The following is a 14,860-nucleotide window of genomic DNA, read 5'->3' as shown; positions in this document are numbered from 1 at the left end:
TTAAAAGAAAGTATAAGAAATCTATTTTAATGAATCGAACCCTGTTCAAAAAATTAATGAACTCTTTCAAGAATCCCTTAAGCTCCCACAGAGTGCTCGAGGACAGGCTCCTGAGCACTGGAACAGAGGGGTTGTTGCTACTGAATGAGCCGGGCAGCCTGCAGGGCTGCTCAGTTGGTTCCAGTGCCTCCCAACACACCACAGTCGCGGTTCCACTCCTATCGGGGCACACCCACGAATCCGCCGCGAATGCATAAGTAAGTGAAACAACAAACCAATGATTTTCTCTTCCCACCTGCCCCTTCTCTCTCTAAAATCAGTTTAGAAATTTAAAATTTTTCCAAAAAAAAAAAAATTACAACATTTTTGTAACCATCTCTCCATTCTGTAGATTACATTCTCCTTGGAGGAAAAGGTTTGTGTCCATTAGTATTTAAAAATAAAGTTTTTTTTAAATGTATTTTGTATGCTTTATAAACATGGAATTTCAATCACTGTTATTAAGGAAATATCAAATATGAATGCACACTTGAATTGTTTTTAATCACTTTTAGTTAAGTAAAATCTAGCACAGCAAAAAGGCATTATAAAAGCTGTTCTTAGTTATATAGTCTTAATCAGTGGAAACACTACACTCTAATACATTTTCCGCTTCTGTGATGCCAATATTTTTAACAATTTTCTCTCAAAATACAACATGCTTGTCAAAGCTAAACCAATGTTTAGTTCTGAAAGAAAATGAAATTTTGAAAAAATTTCAAAAATGGTATCTTGGATTGAACTGTAATACATTATAGGAACAAGACCTCAATTCTTTATTTTTTTATACTTCCAGTTTCATGATGAAATCTCTCCTAAAGATGTCCAGTATTAAATCATGTTTTTCCTAAATTAGCATGTGACTGTAATTCTCAAATCAAGTTTTCAACAACCCAGTAGTAATTTAAATGCAAATGATTACTTATGTCATTATAGCAAATAATTAACTGAAGGGAATTAGAAAAAGTTAACCTAAATAAAATTACACACATCCTTTAGTCCCATTCTCCATATAAAAACACATTTTGTATTAGTTTATTACATTTAAACCTTCAAACTGACCAATTCTGGTTGTGAAGTTGATAAATGCTGATAGAGAAACCTGACAATATCATAAAAGGGAATTACAGATAAAATTTGCTTAGAAATACAGATGCAAACACCCTAAATTAAGAGGCTCCTCCAGCATATTAAAAGACTAATGCACCAAAACAAGCCCTGGCTGGCGTAGCTCAGTGGATTGAGCGTGGACTGCCAACCAAAGCATCGCAGGTTCAATTCGCAGTCAGGGCACATGCCTGGGTTGCAGGCCATGGCTCCCAGCAACTGCACACTGATGTTTCTCTCTCTCTCTTTCTCCCTCCCTTCCCTCTCTGAAAGTAAATAAAATCTTTAAAAATAAAAAAAAATAATGCACCAAAACAAAGTGGAATTTATACTATAAATGCAAGAGTAGTTCAATATTTAAAATCTATAAGTAATCAAAATAATGTAACTGTTTGAGACAAGGGAATGATTTTCCAGGTAAACAATTTTATCAAACTTAGAAAAACCAAGAGAATCAATTATAAATGAGACAATCCAGATGCCTCGATTTAAAAAAACATAAATATATAAAAACCAATAACCGCCCTGGCTGGTGTAGCTCAGTGGATTGAGCGCGGGCTGGGAACCAGTGTCCCAGGTTCGATTCCCAGCTAGGGTACATTCCTGGGTTGCAGGCCATAACCCCCGGCAACCGCACATTGATCTTTCTTTCTTTCTTTCTCTTTCTCTCTCTCTCCCCTCCCTGAAAATAAATAAAATCTTTAAAAATAAAAAAAAATAAAACCAATAACCTTCTTGTAGCCAATTAGGTGACATAATAGAAAGTGTATTTACAACTTAAGTTATATTTCTATAAACATCTGTGTGACTGATTAACTGCTGAAAGCTCCACGAGAAGCTATCACCCTTTGTCTTCCCAGCTTCTAGAATCCTGCCTGAACACAGTAGGTCAGCAATTAATACTCAGTGGATTGGGTAGATGGGTGGGGGAATGAAAGGAGGAATGAGCTAGGTTCTAGGACATTCGAGTTAGTTAACTCATGATTCCAGTTCTCAAACAACTTGGTCTAACATAAGAGGCATGTAGCAGGACAGAGAACAGAGACAGAGGGACAGTGGGGATGGAGAGACGGCTGCAGCACAAGAGCGGCGGTTATCAACGACTGCAGGTATTAGGGTCAAGAAAGAAGTCAAGAGTAAAGAAACTCTGAGATTGTTTTCTAATGATGGGGAGTTGTGTAAAGCAGAAGCACAAACAATAAAATTATAAATTCGAGTTCCAGCCAAGATGGAGGTGAAGGTCAAAACCTTCGCACAACCAAAAGGAGGACAACCACCGATCTAGACCACGCGGGCGGGGCTGGCTGAAGGAGAAACTGAGGCTCGGAGCCGACAGAGGGCCAGGTGGTGGACGCGGTGGGAGAAACTCCCAGTCTCCCACGGGAGTTCCTTGGAAGGTGGGCTGGAGCCGAGCCGGCGAGCTGCAGTGCTCCCCCTCCAGCCCCTTCCCCACAGCGCAGCCAGGAGGGTTGTCCCTCCCTGGTGAGTCCCTGAGGCCCCGCCCCCTTACAACCTAACAGGTGCACCGAGACCGGGAAACACGGCCCACATGAAAGAACAGAGCAAAACCTCAGAAAGAGAGCTCAACGAAAAGGAGATAGCCAACTTCACTGATGGAGAATGTAAAGCCCTGGTAATCAAAATGCTCACAGGACTGATTGAACTTGGTCGAAAAATGAAAAAACAAATGAAAGATACCCAAAATGAAATAAAGCTAAATATTCAGGGAACCAACAGTGACAGGAAGGAAACCAAGACTCAAAGCAACAATTTGGAACAAAAGGGAAATATAAACATCCAACCAGAACTGAATGAAGAAACAAGAATTCAAAAAAGTGAAGAGAGACTTAGGAACCTCTGGGACAACCTGAAATGTTCCAAAATCTGAATCATAGGGGTGCCAGAAGGAGACGAACAACAGCAAGAATTTGAGAACTTATTTGAACAGATAATGAAGGAAAATTTTCCCAATCTGGCGAAGGAAATAGACTTCCAGGAAGTCCAGGAAGCCCACAGAGTTCCAAAGAAGTTGGATTCAAAAAGGAACACACCAAGGCACATCATAATTACATTATACAAAATTAAAGATAAGGAGAGAATCTTAAAAACAGCAAGGGAAACGGAGACAGTTACCTACAAAGGAATTTCCATAAGACTATCAGCTGATTTCTCAAAAGAAAACTTATAGGCAAAAAGGGGCTGGAAAGGAGTATTTGAAGTCATGACAGGCAAGGACCTCCATCCAAGACAACTCTACCCAGCAAAGCTATCATTTAGAATGGAAGGGCGGATAAAGTGCTTCCCAGATAAGGTCAAGTTAAAGGAGTTCGTCATCACCAAGCCCCTATATTATATGAAATGTTAAAGGAACTTATCTAAGAAATTGAAGAACAAAACTATGAACGGTAAAATGACAACAAACTCACAGCTATCAACTGAACCTAAAAACAAAAACAAAAACAAAAACTAAGCAAATAACTAGAACGAGAACAGAATCAGAGAAATGGACATCACGTGGAGAGGGGGAAGGAATAGTGGTGAAAAGGTACAGGGAAGAAGCATAATTAGTAGGCATACAATAGACAGGGAGAGATAAAAAATGGTATAGGAAACAGAGAACTCAAAGAACTTACATGTATAACCCATGGACATGAACTAAAGGGGAGGGATGCTGGACGGAGGGGGGATAAAGGGGGGAAAATTGGGAAAACTGTAATGACATAATCAATAAAAAATACCTAAAAAAATAAAATGATAAATTGTACTTTTTCTTAAAATAAAAAAGTATTTCTACCATGTTTCTTTTAGTCTCTATGATTATCTCACTCAATATAACAGAACACAAATTATATACAAAACAGCACATATAGGAAAAAAAGATAACAAAGTTCTAGTTCTCAAGAGATTTACAGTCTAACTCATTGTCGATCTAACCGGCTGAGTATGAGTACTACCCTTTATTAAGAGCAACTTTCTAGCCAGGAAATCATTAGTACTTCTTGGCATGTTATTTTACAACACTCAAGTTAGAACAAGTTTTGACTCCCGTTCTAACAGTAACTGCTTGTGTGATTTTAGACACGCTTCTTGCTTAACTTGTATGTGCCTGTGCCTCATATAATTAGAGGTTGCTTACTGAGTGAGTCAATGGAATCCACTGGTTTCCAACCTCAGCATGCAAAACTCCATTTATTTTCGCTCATGGTTAAAGTTCTGTCTCCAAACTCTGGAGTCCTGGCAATCAGAGCTTTGGTTAATGGTGGTATCAAGTGATACAATTACAGAAAAAAAAAAACACACACACACACACAAAAAAAAACAAAAACGTGTCCTGGGAGTGGGTGACACTCTAGTTCCTTTGCAGGTAGTGGATTCACAGGTGTTCACTTATGAAACACAAGAACGCTGCATGACTAGTGTGTCTCATATATTCTTTTGTTGTATCAAACACAACTCGGTAACGTTCCAATGTCCCCTCATCTGCACGCTGCCTTCATCAACCGACAGCGGCAGCTCAGGAAACTGAAAGCTGAGAATCATTTGTTTAATCTCCTAGTACAAAAATTACTACTACACTAACTCAAAAATATCCCCAAGATCAAGACCATTTGCTTCAGACATCTCTGAGGTTCATAGATGTTACAAATTTACTTTACTGAGCAAAATCACCCCTAAAATTTCTCACACTGCCCCACGGCTCAGCACTCCAGAGCTCACCCGTCATCAGCGCCTTTCAGATGGCAGCACTCGGAAGACTTGAAGAGCGCTGGGACATCTAGGCGTCCTCCTCTGTAAATGCACAGTGTCCCCCTTTAATATGGAAAGTCCCACGCCGTGTGCACATCCTTCCCCGGCAGCCAGGGAGTGTGCCCTTGCGGATGCTGACCCCCAGGCCCAAGCACTCCGCCCCCCGCCCCGTGTTCAGAAACCCCTTCACTTCTTGGGTGAGCACATCGGTCTGCTGACGCGCTGGTGGTACCCAAACAAGCCTCCACCACTGACACAGCCACAACCGAGACAATTTAAATCTTGTGTGTGTGGACTATTTTCGTTAATCTATCAGTTGACATTTTTTACGGATGACTATTCAATGAGTCAAAGATCCAACTAACTGCAGCTGCAGACACACCTCATCAGCTGTCTGATGAAACCTCGAGCTGCAGGAGGACCTGAACCTCCCTCTGGATCTGTCAGTTTCCACGGGAAATCATCTGTTTGGGAACCTACAGGTTGCGCCACCAAGTTCAGAACAGAAATTTTTCAGTCAGGGGAGCAGTCAACTTTCCATCATTCAGGCTCCTCTCATTTTTCCATGTTTTCTTGAACTGATACTCAGTGATCATGCTTTTTCAAACCTCACTGTCCTGGAAACTATTTTTGTTTAGGAGTAAAAACTTGTTTCACTTATGCTACTTACTGTCTTCCTCACATTCTTCTGCTTTAATTATCTTGATTTATTTTTTTCCTGTTCCAAACTAAAGCTCAATTATATGTCAGTAATTGTGCTCCTATTTACAATTTAGGAGAAAAAATAGTCGCCACATAGTTCTGTTTTATGTGACCTGTTAATATACATCATCTGCCTTAAGCCTTTTCTCTCGCCCTTATTTCAATGAATTTAAGTAAAAGCTTTGTTTTAAAATCACTCTTCTATTTCATGAGCCTCAGCCCATTTCTGCTAGTTGGCTCCTCCAATCACCACCACTCTTACTACATCCGAGTAACTCTACATGCATCCCTTTGCCACCCTTGGCCACTTTAAAATTTTGCATATTCTTTTAAAACCTAAGCTATTGGATTAACTAACAGATGAATCACTCTATGGGAAAAGTTAAATGTCAGAATTCAAGACAGCATAAATAATACAGAAGAGAAAAATAGAAGGTGAGTAACCTAAGTTATAAAGTTAAGCAGTCACTTACCAAGATAGATAAACACTGTATAAATTCAATACTGCCATGTTGGAAGACCAGATAAAAGAATAAAATATAGCCCTATTTCACTTTCTGGCTTAGAATTTTTTCAACAAATTTAAACCAAGAAAACAAAAATTAGGAAAATATTTACTAGCTCGGTAGTAAACAAAAAGTATCAATGAGATACCAGTAAAATACATAGAAGTTATTATTTTGAGGATTTATAACAATCCAAATTAAAAGATGACTGTTTAAAACACTGAAAAAATGTTATACAAGACACATTCTGTACTCAATGTTATGGTAGCTAATTCTAATTGCTCAACTAGCTATTCCGATGTTAATAAGCATTATATTCGGACATCATATCTGTTTTCTTTTTGCCTTACACTTAAACCCACCAAAAAATTACTTTATCCTTGTAATACACCTGGAGCTAAAAAAGTTGTAGTATCAAGTGACCATTATTGCCTCATTTTTAAATTTCACATTTCCCATTAATTTATGCAGTAAAATAAGAGGCAATCATTTATAAAAACATGTTCTGATACACGCAATGTAAATGTCACGGGTGAAGTTAAAATGAGAGCTCTCACCTTTACGTCAAAACTCAAGTGAGCTCTGCGCTCCCTCACCACCACAACCGGTCTCAGGCTGGACCCTGGCCCCGCACACTCGCACAGACAGCACGGACCCTGGCCCAGCACACTCGCACAGACAGCACGGACCCTGGCCCAGCACACTCGCACAGACAGCACGGACCCTGGCCCAGCACACTCGCACAGACAGCACGGACCCTGGCCCAGCACACTCGCACAGACAGCACGGACCCTGGCCCAGCACACTCGCACAGACAGCACGGACCCTGGCCCAGCACACTCGCACAGACAGCACGGACCCTGGCCCAGCACACTCGCACAGACAGCACGGACCCTGGCCCAGCACACTCGCACAGACAGCACGGACCCTGGCCCAGCACACTCGCACAGACAGCACGGACCCTGGCCCAGCACACTCGCACAGACAGCACGGACCCTGGCCCAGCACACTCGCACAGACAGCACGGACCCTGGCCCAGCACACTCGCAGACAGCACGGACCCTGGCCCAGCACACTCGCACAGACAGCACGGACCCTGGCCCAGCACACTCGCACAGACAGCACGGACCCTGGCCCAGCACACTCGCAGACAGCACGGACCCTGGCCCAGCACACTCGCACAGACAGCACGGACACGGACCCAGCACACTCACAGACAGCAAAAAAGGCTTTCAGTGAGTTTAGGTCTTACATGGCAAATCATTAGTGTCTACTTACATGGTAATCATTAAATATTAAAACAATATTAGGGGTGTATTTACAACTGAAGAACTGCCACTACATAGAGGTGGCTGTCATGTACCCTGGGCAATACAGCTCTCTTCTGCTAACAGAAACCTGTAATTCAGGGTTTACTAAATACTGGGAAAGTTTTAAAGATATTTTGAGCATAGCAAAACCCATGGAATAATATAACTTCACTGTGCTCATTTTAAAAAGCCACATTTACAAGGTACAGAACAGCAAATGCTTTAAAAAGCAGGTTACTAAACAATATGCACTAGTTAGTAGAATATGTTTTGTTTACTCAAACAACCAAAATAGCATAAATCTGATTTAATTGTGAGGAAACTGCTTTGAAAATGACAAGGAAAAAAAAGCAAGCTATCAATAATTCTATAGATGGGACCTTATTTTTTAGGTTAAACAGTATTTGTACTTCAGAGCTATGAGCACAAAAAGAAAAACTACAAAATTAAATTTATCATAGCTCTCCTTTAAATTGCCAAAACTAACAACTGTGCAAAACTGTTGATACACCTCTCGTAAGAAATATGAAACAGCCAAATCTCATGAAAATGTATACATCCTATTTCCATGACTGTTCTCAGCAGCTGTTTTGTATCTTATAAGGTATTTAACAATAGCTGCACTTTCCTGCAAAGCTCTTTCAAGAGTTACAGAAAAAAATGTCTATTATATAACCCAATTTATACTAAGTATGTGTACTTTTAGATAGACACATTAAAGTAAAAAAAAAAAAAAGATATTATACCTCAAAACCTAAAACTAGAACTACCATATGATCTAGCAGTTCATGACCGGGTACGGAGGGGCCTAGAGGGTATTGTGCTGAGTGAAGTCAGTCAGACAGGGAAAGACAAAAACCCTAAGATTTACATATGGAACCTGAAAAACAAAATAAACACAGGCAAACAGAAACAAATGCACAGAGCACAAATAGATGGCTCCCAGACTTGGGGGGACAGGGGGAGGTGAAGAGGTTAAGTACAAACCGCCGAACAGCGGCCAGGGTACAAAGCACAGGGAACACAGTCAACTCCAGCGTAAGCGCCATGCATGACGTCGGACGGGCACTAGGCTCGCCAGGGCGATCCCTTTGTAAGGTGTATGAATGTCCAATCGTTTCGTCGTACACCTTAAACTAACATACCTTACACGTCAACTGTAGAGATATAACCACCATTAACAGTAGTCATCTCTGGGAGACGGACTCATACAGACCATTTAGCTTTCACATTACTACATGAATATTTTACAGTTTTCACTTAGAAAATAAAGACATTCCCATTAGGAAAGTAGAAAGTACTTTAAGTCAAATGTTGCATTAATGTTACAAATGCATTATTGGATTCTCTATACAAAATTATAGTAGGATTGAGTCAGTGACTCCCAATTCTTAAAAAAACTCACAAAGACCTATCTAATTATTTTTTAATATATGAGAACTTCTACCATGCTAAAATAATTTGTATGAATGATCACCCGATTCTCATCAGAACCTGAGGTAGAATAACTATTGTGCAAAATAATAATAATAATGATAGCAACAGTGATGGCAACAGTGATAATAGTAATAATAATGCTCAGAGATTAAAACAATTGGTCCAAGGACATAGTAAGTCCAACCAACTTTTATTTACAGTTTCATAGAGGACTTCCTAAGAATCTTAAAATTCACTTTAAGAGACAGCAATTAAAGAATGTAAATGAAGAAAATGAAACAAACCAAGTTTTGGTTTACTACTAGCTATATTAAGTGTAGTCCAGTTAAGTTCAATTTCTTGGTGATCCCCAAAACGCCCGTTTTTGCAGCCTTCTTTTACTCCCAGCTCCCTGCATGAGCACATGGGCACTGCTGGTACACACAGAAGGCAAAGGGGGCTATTAGAAAGAACAGAGTGATGGAAAGGGTTTTTTAAAAAGTGAATAAAACCCTTGTAATTGGAATATGTATCTTTTATCATTTAAATTAAATTGTCTGGAGGTTAGTTACTTTTGAACTCTGTTAGATAAGCTAAATATCAGGTATTATTGAATAAAAACTTTGCTTTTTAGGCATTTAGTTCTTTCAAATTCTCAGGAGAAACCAGTCCTTATTTCTATATAATATACACTGTATGAAAATTTAAACTTAAATCTGAAGACTAAGAAACATTTGTCAAAAGTATCTTAAGATACAACAATAAATCAGTAGGTATCATCAGAATCCAGGTAAAAATACTTGAGAATCTAGCAATTTTTACTAAAAATTCTTTTCTCAACTCTTTCAATATTTCTGGATAAATATAAATAAACTCATTGCAATGGAAGTGGGTACCCAGAATACAGAGGTGAAAGAGATTTTTTTCACCATAAACTTATAAGCATTTGAATTTGTAATCATCTCAATATATTAAAATTTCAAAAATAATTTTATTAGAAGTTCTTACCTATAACTTGATAATAATGGTTGTGGATTATAATCCATGCCACCAAAATGACATAAATTGAATAAAATAAGTACACAGGAGAGAAAAGACAGATCATCCTTAAAAATTTCCAATTAATAAATATACAAAAAAAGATGGATATAGAAAAATGGACAATAGAAAACCACAGTAATAATAACTGCAGGCGAGAACCATTCAATAGATGCTACAGTTAGTGAACAAAAAGTATGAGAATAGGATTATCTGTGCAGTTTCAGAGAATCTCCCCACAAGATATTTATTAATTACATAGGAAAAAGAAAGACTGTACAGTGAAGAAAACTGGCAGATAACACCTTACCCAAGTGACCAAAGTTAATGCTACCAAAAACGATTAACCCCTAATGTGGTGCACTGAGAACAAATGGCAGCCAGTACTTCTGCCATCTCCTTGCCAAAAATGCTTAACCTCAATTTAATCATTTGAAAACATCAAACCCAAATTGAAGAATATTCTACAAAATAACACACCAGTAATCCTCAAATGTGTCCATAAAAGTGCCATGAAAGAATGTGACACTGTCACACACTGGAAGAAACTACAGATATCACCAATTAGTTAATAATATTGTATCAATGTTAATTTCCTGGTTCCTGTAACTGTAGTACTGTTGTTATGAGTTATTATTAATCTCTGAAATGGCTTCATCCTATTTTTTATCAAGCCTAAATTTATTTGAAAATAAAAAGTTTTTTAAAAAAGCTTTTGCTTTGATTTGCTGAGGGATTTCATTGGCGGTGGGGTAGTGGGAGAGAATGAAGGGCATGCAAATGTCTTTTCCAGTTTTTGAGAACAACAAAAATCCTGCTCAGTGAAAGCATTCAAAATAATCTCTATAGACTGCTTTGAGTAGTAAGGACATTTTAATGATGTTAATTCTTCCTATCCTCGCACACGGTATGTGCTTCCACTTATTTTATCTTCTTCGATTTCCTTCTTCGGTATCTTGTAATTTTCCTAGTACAGGTCTTTCTTTATTTTCCTTCATTTTTTATGGTTCAGGTCTTTTACCTCTTTGGTTAGATGTATTCCTAAGACATGTTATTCTTTTTGAAGCAATTGTAAATGGGATTTTTAAAAAATCTTCCTCTGTCAGTTTGTTATTGGAATATAAATATGCCAGCTGATTTCTAGATATTAATTTTGTGTCCTGCTACTGCGCTGAATTCATTCATCAGTCCTAGTAGTTTCTTGGAGGATCCCTGGGATTCTGTATATACAGTATCATGTCATCTACAAATAAAGGCAGTTTTACTTCTTCCTTTCCAACCTGGATGCCTTTTATTTCTTCTTCCTGGCTGACTGCTGTGGTAGGACTTCCAGCACTATGTTGAAATTCCTATCAAGATTCCAATGAGGTATTTCACAAAACTAGAACAAATATTTCAAAAATTTATATGGAACCACAAAAGGCCCCACCCAGCAACAGCAATCCTGAGAAAGAACAAGGAAGTTGGAGGAATCACGCTACCTAATATCAAACTATCCTATAAAGCCATAATAATCAAAACAGCCTGGTACTCGCATAAACACAGACACATAGATCAATGGAATAGAACAGTCTAAAAATAAACCCACGCCTTCATAGTCAACTAATATTTGACAGAGAAAGCAAGCACATACAATTGGCTAAAGATAGTTTATTCAATAAAAGATGCTGGGAAAATTAGACTAGAAACATGAAACTGGACCATTTCCTTAGCCCACCTTCTTATACCACACACAAGAACAAATTGAAAATGGATCAAAGACTTAAATGTTAGACCTGAAACCATGAAAACCCTAGAAGAAAACATAGGCAGCAAAATCTCAGACACAGCTCATAACAGTATTTTCTCAGATATATCTCCCCAGGCAAGGGAAACAGAAGGAAAAATAAACAAATGGGACTGTATCAAACTAAATAGTTTTTGCACAGCAAAGGAAATTATCAACAAAATAAAAAGACAACCCACAGAATGGGAGAGCATATTCACTGATACATCTGATAAAGGGTTAATACCCAAAGTTGATAAAGAACTTACAAAACTCAACACGAAAAAAAAAAAAAACACCCAATCAAAAAATTGGCAAAGGACCTGAATAGACACTTCTCCAAAGAGGACATACAGATGGCCAACAGGCAGACGAAAAAATGCTCAATGTCACTCATCATCAGAGAAATGCACATTAAAGCCACAATGAGATACAATCTCACATCTGTGACAAGTGCTATCATCAATAAATCAACAAACAACAAGTGCTGGAGAGGATGTGGAGAAAGGATGCTTTTATAACCCTTTTGCACTGTTAGTGGGAATGCAGACTGATGCAGCCACTGTGGAAAGCAGTATGGAGATACCTCAAAAAATGAAAAATGGATCTGCCTTTTAACCCAGTTATCATACTTCTGAGAATAAATATATCCAAAGGAACACAAAACACTAATTCAAAAGAACATGAGCACCCCTATGTTCACTGCAGCGTTATCTACAATCACCAAGACACGGGAGCAGCCCAAGTGCCCATCAGTAGATGAGTGGGTAAAACAAGTACGGTACATTCACACAGTGGAATACTACTCGGCTATACAAAAAAAGTTTCAACCTTTGCGACAGCATGGATGGACTTGGAGAACGTTATGCTAAGTAAAACAAGCCAGTCAGAAAAAGACAAATACCTATCATTTCATTCATACGTAGAGTCTAATTAACGAACTGAACCAACAGGGAAAATGGGGACAGACTCAGATGGGGAGCAGGACTACAGCTATGGTGGAGGGGAGTTAGGGGGTGGGAGAGTGAGCAAAACAGACAAGGGCTCATGGATGTGGACACCAGCATGGAGATTGTGGGGGGAGAAGTATATAAAGGGACTAAATGGTAATAAAAAATACAATAAAAATTTTTTAAAAAATAAGTGGAACAAAAAATCATAGTCTCTATTTCAAAATAATTAAAAAAATATTTAATTTTCTTTAACATGTATTGCTTAAAAACCCCTTGTACTTTAAGCCCACCCTAACAACACAAGGAAAATCTACAATTCATCAACAATGACTTCTTTCTGTAGAAAGCAAACCTAGTAACTGCATGTAGGTGGGAAAAAGGACTGGCCTTCTGTTTATACAACCTAGATTTTACTCCTGGTTCCCTGCAAGAATTAGATGTGTGGCTTTGAACCTAGCCTTGTGGGTCTCAGCTTCTCCTGTAAAATGAGGTCAGACCAGATCCCACTCACGGTTTCTCCCTGCTCGGCAGTTCTACCAGTTAGGGTCTGTGCGCCTCGCTTTTCCTCCGAGGCCCCGCGACTGCAGCCCGTCTGTGTCAAGGCCCCGTGAGAAACAGCTGCACGTGTCTCACGACTGACTGAGAACCACATACCGTCAACCCCACTCCTGTTGGAACCACACACTCCCAAAAGGTACTGGACTACTGCTACCCTTTGGAAGCACTGAAGCCTAGCACAGCCACGGCTCTGCACGTCTGCACGTCTGTCCGTGCGCAAGGGGAAGGGACCCCTCTCTCACTGTGCACTTGATCCTCTTCGAGCCCCAGCTCCCTCGGGGCTTTGCAGAGGTTCTGGCAAATCAGAATGAAAATGAAACCTAACTCTCAAAACTTTTGAAGGAATTATGTCTACGTAGTGGGGGGTGAGGGGGTTACCCTGACTAATCAGTTTCTTTGATTTTTTTCATTATCCCTTCCAATCGTATCCAAATTCCACCTAAGCTCAATAGAGGAAAACCCAAGATTGTAATCATGCACTACATGAGTACAACCTTAATTTCACGAACAAAAGCAAATGCATGTCAGTAGACAATCTACTATACCCAATATTCCAAAAGGTCCTTTATATATAGCAAGGTCCAAGTTTAAAGAAAATCACACTTTTACTTAAAAAAAAAAAAAAAGAGCAACACTCCAGTAACCCCAGATGTCAAAGTGACTGGAACTGAAAACATATCAACCTCAAACTCTCTAGTGCATTGGTCTTCAATCTTTTTGGCACCAGGGACCTGTTTCATGGAAGACAGTTTTTCCACAGGCCAGGGGGTAGGGAGGACGATTTCAGGAAGGTTCACGTGCTTTACATCAAACTCACCACCTATCAGTGGCCCTGAGGCTGGGGACCCCTGCTCTAATGTATTGTAGATCAAGTGAGAAGATAAAATGCATAAACATCTCAATATGAATGGTCTCAGCTTTCACACACACACACACACACACACACACACACACACACCCCCCTAAGGAAAAGGATGCCCCTACCAGGATAGCACCAAAAGGGATGTAATGATGTAATGATTCATTTTTCAAGGCTTTTCATAGCCTCTATATTTACAGTCTGCACAGTTCAACATTTTATTCAAAGCACATATAGTAAAAAGTTTAATACTAAGTTTTATTTTATTTCCTAAAAGTACTAACTGTTATAAAATAAACTGGCCTGAATAAAGTATGATCTGAGCTTTTTAAAAAACTGTCCATAATCTCTGGTACATATAATATAATGGTTTTCCTTATATGCATCCAGCGCACCTGTACCGCGTGTGTCCTGTGAACAAGGCACCGACCGAGGCCCCGAGGAGGCAGTCCTGTGCGGAACCAGACACGGCCCCTGCTCCGCCAGAAGCTAAGCGAGCAGAAGGACCAGCCGAAGCGCAGTGCTCAGGTATGGCCTCAGAGCACCACCTCTCACCTGACTTCCTACGGTGAGGTTACATTAATTCTAATTTTTATGGAATTTCGATTCCTCACTATTATCCTGTAACAAAATCTAAGGAAACATGAAAATATTAAAAGTAATATGTTGGGTTTCATGGTCATGTGGTCTGTATGGCAGGAGACAGACATGTCAGAAGTAATTATTCAGGGAAAACTGGGTTCTCCAACAGCACACAGAAGGGCTCCTGCTGCCTCCAGACTTCCCATTCCTGCTCGAGGCCGGGTGTCCTGGAGTGGGGACACGGGCGACAAAGCCTTCTGGAGAAACCCAGCTGACCA

The 14,860-nt window shown here is 39.5% G+C and overlaps 1 protein-coding gene across 7 annotated transcripts in view; it reads right to left on the bottom strand.

Moving 5' to 3' along the window:
* Positions 1-14,860, bottom strand: part of QKI (QKI, KH domain containing RNA binding) — a 140,096-nt gene that overhangs the window by 99,136 nt on the left and 26,100 nt on the right. The window lies entirely within an intron of this gene.

This window comes from Phyllostomus hastatus, unplaced genomic scaffold (genome assembly GCF_019186645.2).
Source record: "Phyllostomus hastatus isolate PE091 unplaced genomic scaffold, TTU_PhHast_1.1 phas_contig_40, whole genome shotgun sequence".
In the NCBI taxonomy this organism is placed as follows: Eukaryota; Metazoa; Chordata; class Mammalia; order Chiroptera; family Phyllostomidae; genus Phyllostomus; species Phyllostomus hastatus.
Note: the sequence above shows the minus strand (reverse complement) of the source record. Positions and strands in the feature narration are given on the sequence as shown.